The sequence below is a fragment of the Antrostomus carolinensis genome, unplaced genomic scaffold (assembly GCF_000700745.2).
Source record: "Antrostomus carolinensis isolate BGI_N321 unplaced genomic scaffold, ASM70074v2 scaffold41596, whole genome shotgun sequence".
Lineage (NCBI taxonomy): Eukaryota > Metazoa > Chordata > Aves > Caprimulgiformes > Caprimulgidae > Antrostomus > Antrostomus carolinensis.
The window spans coordinates 909-8,485 of NW_010323316.1; the positions used below are offsets into that span (position 1 = coordinate 909).

General features: G+C 37.0%; 1 long non-coding RNA gene across 1 annotated transcript; it reads left to right on the plus strand.

Moving 5' to 3' along the window:
* The first annotated feature begins 457 nt into the window (after positions 1 to 457).
* Positions 458 to 5,483, plus strand: LOC104526952 (uncharacterized). Its single transcript, XR_728034.1, has 2 exons — positions 458 to 589; positions 4,031 to 5,483. It is a non-coding gene; the product is annotated as an uncharacterized LOC104526952 (long non-coding RNA).
* The last annotated feature ends 2,094 nt before the right edge of the window (positions 5,484 to 7,577 follow it).

Genomic DNA, 7,577 nt, shown 5'->3' on the forward strand with positions numbered 1-7,577 from the left:
ATGGTGATGAGTTAATGATTCTGCTGATATGTTTCATGGACAGACTTTATTAATGCCAGTTTCTGAGGGAATCTTGAATTTCTTCTATACTTTCTTCCTTCCATTTTTGCATACTTCTGGCTTCAGAGTGTTGAAATCTTATCGGTATGTATAGTAAAGGATTGTGACTGTGATTGTTTCCACTTCAGGCATCACACACATTTGTTATTTCCTTTCTACTGTTATTTGTAATCACTGTATTTCCTGCTTTTTTATCCAGTCAAGTTTTAATGGGTGTAAACACCAGTACATTATTAGGTGTTTGTGAAGTCTAGAGCCATGTGCTTGATCTTCATGTTGCAATCATAACCTAAAATCCATTTGCATGTGAAACATGGACCCATCTCCCAGTTTTCTCCTTTTGCCTGAAATTTCCTTATAAGTAAACTTAAAAATTAAACTTCTTTACTTTTTTTTCTTTTTAAAGTGAGGAAGGGAAACTGTCTACCTCACAGGATGCTTCTTGTAAATATGTAGTAGAAGAGAATGTGGAGGTTGCAGAAGAGACTCCTTCAGTTCTGCAGCCTACTAACAGCAATCCAGAACAGAGGTAACTGCACTCAAAGATGCTTTCAATCCTCCAAATAGCAGTTTGAATGTTTTTCTAATAGGATTGATCTAAAGAGATTAATGAATTCCTGTTAGTTATCAGCTCTGAGTTTAGCTCAGTCTAAATGTGTGCTTGCATCTATTTTATAAAATTCTCACAAGTTATATATTCTGTTGATTCTAAGACTCTTGAATTGTCAAAAATGTATCTGCTTTGTACTGTTTGTCTTGCAGGGTGTTGTGAATATCCCCGTTCTATTCTGTGCTGTCGAGTTAGAATAGTGAATTGATTCACTTATGAAAATGTTGATTAAAAAAAATTATATATTATGGGAATAAGTTTTACTTTGTCCTGAAAACCTATGTAAGTTAGGTCGACCACTTTTTTTTTTTCGTTCTGTATGCTACACTGCAGAATGGTTTGGGAGGAGCCCACTAGTGCAGCTGTATGGAAAGGAAATTGGACCTTAAGTCATGCTTGTTTGATTGTGAATCAGTTATTATTTGCACCCTTGTCTTCATCAGGTATTAATCTGAATACTTGTAGATTTTGAGAAGACTTTTCAAAGTCCATAAATAATTTGTTTCAAATAAAACTTGCCTGAAATACAGAGCAGCCTGGATTGCTCAGCATACTGATTGGAGGAAAGATGACATTTTTCTTTGGCAGCTTGGCTACTAGTGCAGTCTTGAAGAATGGTAGTTCAAGATACAGTTCTGAGGGGACCACCACCAAACAGAGAAAGCTGCTTTTGCATAAATTTGTTTCTCTTAAGTTGTCAGATAGTACTGCTTTCACCAAAAAAAGGCAGTTGACAGTATTTCTCCCGTTTCATTTCCTGTTGAAGTACTTGTTTGGGTTTAGGTTGTTGGTTTTTGGGTTTTTTTGCCTCTCAGATTCCAATGGTATAGAAGCATACACCATCAACTCTGAGTCTAGCAGGGCTTCACAAAAATCAGTTGCACATAGGGTGATGTTAATCGCCAAATGTTAGAAATGCTTAATGCAGGTGTTTCATATCTGAGCTAGGCTTTAGTCAGAGCAGGATTCATCTTTATCTTAAAAACCAAAAACAATGAAGACCTTAAAGTAGTTGAGAAGATTTCCACCCTTGAAGGCACTATTCAGTGGAGACCTTGTTCTGGCACTTAGGTATGCATAAGTACTTTAAAATCAATATCTAGGCAAGACTTTCCTAGCAGAACTAATGACTTGTTGAACATCAGGTACAATCCCACAGGCTTGGTTCTTGGTGTTAAGGCAAAGGGTGGTGTGCTGCCATTTCCTGGTTTAGATGTAATTCAAGGATGCCTGGAGGAGCTGTACTGTCTCAAAGAAAACTCTTGTAAAAGGCAACACTAAATGTGTATTTCCTAAACCTTGAGTAATCCTGAGGGTCTGCTCCTCTTCCTGCAGGGCAGGGCTTGGGGGATCCAAGCTGTGCATGCTGCCTTCTTGTGGGGAGCTGAGGATGTTCTGAAGGGAGAGAGGATTTTGTTTAAAAGCAATTCCAGAAGGCATTTTTGCCTTACAGTATAAACGGGGTTATGATTCTGAAAAACAAAATTCAGAATTTATATCTACACACATAAATATTTTCTGAATCTGTATTTAACTAGTTGTTTTAAGAGTTTAAAAGCTGGCGCTTCTTGACCTCAATATGTAAGAGAAACGTCATATTTCTCACACAAATCCTGTGAAAATAGTAATCATTTTAAGACTTTATGGATGCTAGATTAAATATTTAGCTCTCTTGTGAAGACAAAATTGGCATGTTTTTGTAAGCAAAGATTTAAAGTATAGCTCTATATCCATCATGGAACTCTACTGCATGTTCTGTTTCTACTGTATGCAGACTAAGATAAAGATGCAAGCGTGTTTGACAGATTTAGATGCTGTTCTTTAAACGTATGAGCTAGTATGTCTTACCTCTGTGGTACTGGGTATTACACTAAAACACTGCTGCCAGAACTTTTTACTCTGCATAAATGCCACAAATTTAATCAAGACATGGATTCTAATCAGAAAAAACCCAACCCTGTATACTTAGTTAAAGGGGGAAATCCAGAAACTGATTTTCACAGCCTCTTCTTTATCTGGAGGAACTGTTTTTATCAATACAATATTTTTAATGCTGCTAAGCATGAAGAGAAGTCTTTGGGCACGAGGCGATTGCCTTTTGAGCATAGATGCTTGTGGAAGCCAGCAGAGGGCTCTCGGAGCTAGCAGTTGGTTGCTTTGGAGTTGCGGGAAGGCCACAGAACTCCTTTGGTTTGAATCCAGCTGGCTTCAGCAGAGCTCAGTACTTTATCTGAAGGTGGCTGTCACAGCAGATCCTCATATAAGCGCAGTATTAAATACCAAGATAAACATAATGGTGCTTTTGGGGCTCCATGCATGTATGACTAGTGGGAGGAGTCCCCGAGGTAGGTCTTTGGCTGGTGGCCAGCAGTAGTAATCTCTGCTAGGAGCCCTGTTCTGTCACGGACCTTTTTCCAGTTAATAAGTGATGTACTGCTATGCGGACTGTCAGGCTGCCTGTCCATGCAGCACTTGTTTCTTACCTTCCAGTTTTCTCTAAAAAGTATTTACTTTTGTCTAGTGCTGTCTGTCTTCTGTCTAATATGTACATATTTTTTTTAAAAAAGTGTTTTTAGAGCTTAGCAGCCAAAGACTTAGCTAGGGGACTCCTGCTGGTCATGTGCATGTAGAGCACGGACCCAAGAGTGGCTTCTCTGTGATGTACACCATCAGAGAACAGGAGTTACAGGTAACTTTTCTCATGTGTAGTTCCAAATGGTATTTATGTTCTTTAAGAGACTCTTCACTTGTATTTAGTAGATGTTTACACTAAACTTCTTATCTAGAAACATATGTACTGTTATTGTTTTCACTTTTGCAGGTTTGCTTCTTACTTTCTGACTAATGGGCTGACATTCAAAGTGTTTGTGAAATGGCAGTTTGTAAATTAGATTAGTAACTAAAGCATTTTTTTTAAGACACTTGTTTTTCCTGTTCTGTCTTAGGTGCTTACTCTCAAGTGCAACCTTAAGTACTCCTGGTATCACACTTTGCCTTGTAGAATAAGATTTGGAGAAGCATCAGAAATGTGCTTTTTATTAGTGATTCATTTGGGGAGATATCACATCACTAGAGATCACTTAGTAGCTTGGTTAATAAAGATCAAACACTCTTCAGTGGTGTGCTCAGTTAGTTAAAGTGCTATGTTTATTAGGCAATAAGGACTGCAGAAATGCTGGACTCCAGAAAATAAATCGGATGAGCTTGTGTTTCCTTCTTGTCAACTCAGGGGTCATGATACACCTGATCTGAGGTGGTGGGGTTTTTTTTGTTTGTTTGTTTGGGTTTTTTACACCTACACAAACTTGTTCTGGACCCTTCTTGTTTCTGGTGTACTTACATCTTGTTTTGGCCTCTTAGGACTGATCAACACACCCATTTAGGAGAGGCGTCTGTTAATGGCCCTGTATGATATGTGATGTCTGCTACCTTGGCTGAAGAAAATGAACTGATATCCAGGTGTTTGAGTGTTTCTTGAGGATTTCATCTAGACCCTGTTGAAGCCAGTCACTGCTGCACTAATTTCGCAAGAGATCAGGACCAGCAACATTTATATTCTAGATTTTAAGACATTGTACAGAAATTCATAAGTGTAAAAATATTGCACATTGAGAAATACCAATAATTTTTGCGTATGTTTATATTGTATTGTTCTAAATAATGGGTGGCCTGTGAAGTAAGATCCTGCTACCCATGTAATGATGACAGTAGTGTTACTATAGTTAAAATGGCTGTAAGAATAGTTTTATAAAAAAGTGAATACACAAATCTAATGTATTTGAGACCTAACTATTTGACGATTAGTGTGACCAAAGTATTTAGCAGTTTTCATACATTTTTCACCTTGTAAAAAGAAAAGAAAAAAATGAATTCATGTTTCTTCTGAAACTAAAATGCCCTATAAATGTTATTTTGGTTGTTTTAGCTTACAAAAGTGATTTAAATAAGAATTTTTTGGTGTTCAACATTTTACAACAGGTTTTTTAATTGGTAATTGTTTTCTGTATTGTTTAAAACAGATCAAAAGTGTAAGTCTATTGGTAGAGATTTTAAGTATTTATTGCTACAACTTAGTTGACAAATTGATGTTACTGTAAAGCCATATGTTCTGTTAAGTCTTGTTTGCTTGAAACAATACCTTACAGGTGAAACACTAGAATATTTGAAGTGCACATGGCTTGTTGTGTTTAAAGTGATTCACCTGCGTTTTAACCCATTCACCAAGATTTAGTTTAATATCAAGCATTATACAATGGAACATTTCAGAACAATCTACGTATTTAAAACGCTATAATCCTTTTAGATAAGTAAACAAAATGCCTGTGCTGCTAATGTAATTGCAGTACATGCATTTTAAAAGTATATAGTGTTTTTAATACAAATTTTGGCAGCGGAGCATGTTAATTGTTACTTTCACTGTACTGATCTATGTGAGGCTTTCATTTGTATGTTCTAAACCAGTTTTTTCAGAGCTGGTTTGTGTATATATATAGTGATTATGGAAACTAATTCTGTGTAATTTATAATTTTCTATGTCAGTGTAAAATTCCAACAGCCTTCTCAAACAAACAGAAGCAATATACTGTATATTGCCACATTGTCTGGTGAAAGGGTTAAAGTACTTCACCTCCTGCACTTTTAGATGCAAATCCACTTTTGTTTCTGTAATAGTTCTATTCCTTTATTTTTTACATCATTTGTTTCCTGACCAGTATTTAAAGCCAAAAGGATATTCAAAACAATGGCCAATGCTTTATTTTAGAAGGTGTCCCAAGCAACGTGCCTAAACATTACATTGCATACAGAAATAAAAAAAAAAAAACCAACAAAAAACCAAAACCAAAATCACATATGTATAATGGCATTGCCCTTATTACTTCCTATGTTGCATTTTCTACAGGAAATTTCAGTGGCACTCAGCATTGCAAATTGTTACAAACCGATCAGTTGTGTGAAAATGGAGGGAAGAAACCCCAGTATCATAGTTAGAATTGGCAACTGTGGTTGCCCTTTATAAATGTCAGTTTCTAAGTTGTTTCTTCAGTTCAAAAAGACTTCCAGATCAGCTTGTCCAAAAATGTTTTATATATTAGTTTTAAGGTTGGCAGCTGTCCTTCTATCACTTTCTGATCTGTTCTTGAACAAGCAGTTTTGGAAACAAAACCACTCATTTCAACATATGAATTGCAATCCAAGTAGGAATTACAAATACAGGAGAGTAGTGTTTTGGCTTACGTTAAGTTTGATGCTTATAAGGAGTAAAACTTTTTTCCCAGTGGAGCTCTTTATCCCTTGCTAACAAGTTGCATTAACTAGCTGCCTTGCCATGAAGAGTGAAGGAGATACTGGCAGCAGATGAATTGAAATTATTTCAACTCTGTTGTCTGCAGTTCAACAAAGTCTTAGAGTACGTTGTCCTTCCTTCTGTTAATGAACTGTCCTATCAGTCCACTATACAATTCATATTGAGCTCAAAATTGAAAAGGGGGAGGATTTTGTCCCCTTTCCCTCTGTTCCTGGTAGGTGATATCTGTAAGAGATGGTGAGTGGAATTCACCCTTCAGTGTAGTTTGCCTTCTAATGAAAGAGTGCAATAGAGGTAAACTAGGTTGGCCTAATGCTGCTTCCCGTTGTCTTGAGAGGGTTCTTCCTTGCTATCACATTTATTGTTAGCTTTAACTGCTTGTCTGGGAGGTGAGTTAAGCCTGGGATTTAACCTAGATTTGGTGTAGTGTGAGCTTTTTCTGAGGAGGTGTAGGGTGTGTTTTACCCACTAACTGTACTACATGTAGAAGGAAGCCTGAACTTGAAGGGAAAGCTTTGGAGGTGTGTTTTGGTGGGGGTGTATGGGTGTGTGTACACACACATCGGCACACACCTTTTGGCATCTTTTACCAACAGTTTGTGCTGCTCACATAGGCTTACAAAGGTTTGAACATACTGTAGAGTTCTTCTGAATGGCTGTGTTACCCAACCTGTTTAATCAAGTTTGACTTCCATGCAATAGAATTTGAGTCTTATTTATTAAAAGATATTGAGTGCATTTGTGAGATGGGCTAAAGTCTAATACCTTTGTACAGGTTGGACTCCCTGTAGTGTATTGAGCAGCAGTTGGGATGAAATAAGCTTGCTTTGAATGGCTTGTTGATAATCAAAGGGCAACGGATTTAACCTTCAGGACTTCTCTGATAAACGATTTTAACACAAACAAGAGTGTGTTGCAGAAGTGGCTAAACCAGTAATACATGCAATAGCTCATTGCCTCTTCAGACCTGTGTGACTGTTGCCTGGTAGAGTGGATGAATCATGCCTTCTTGACCAGTTAAACCATTATTTTTAAGTGTAAGCCTTGTACTAGATTTTATATCAAGATTATTCCATTTAAGTAATAGTGTAAGCTGATGTCTTGACTAACATTATTATTATTGAAGCAAGCATTTCCCCTGTTCAGTGAGTTGACAGGTAGTCACTGAGAAGACAACAGGATAGTTGAAGCAATCTCATTATGTCATTGTAAACGCAACCACCTGTGACCGTGCTCTGAGTGAAACCTACCTTCTCGCTCCTGTTAAGCCTTGTATCTACCTCTTGAAAACAGTGAGTTCTGTGTTGTCATCTGCATACTCCTGTGGAAACTTACTGTGATACTCATTCTTTATGTGAAATCCACTGAGGAGTTCCTAATGACTTGAGGAAGATGAATCAGGTTGTTACTGTTGTTCATTATAAACTTATTTTCCTGTTTATGTTAGATTTAATTTCCTTGGAGATTGTTCTGTTTTCTGACATATGTCTTATACAGTTATATCAGGAAGTATTTATTGTATATAACTGATGACTTATTAATATACTTAAACAATCACTTCTGGCTGTCTCAGAATAAATAGCGCTTTCTCCAGTGTAGTAT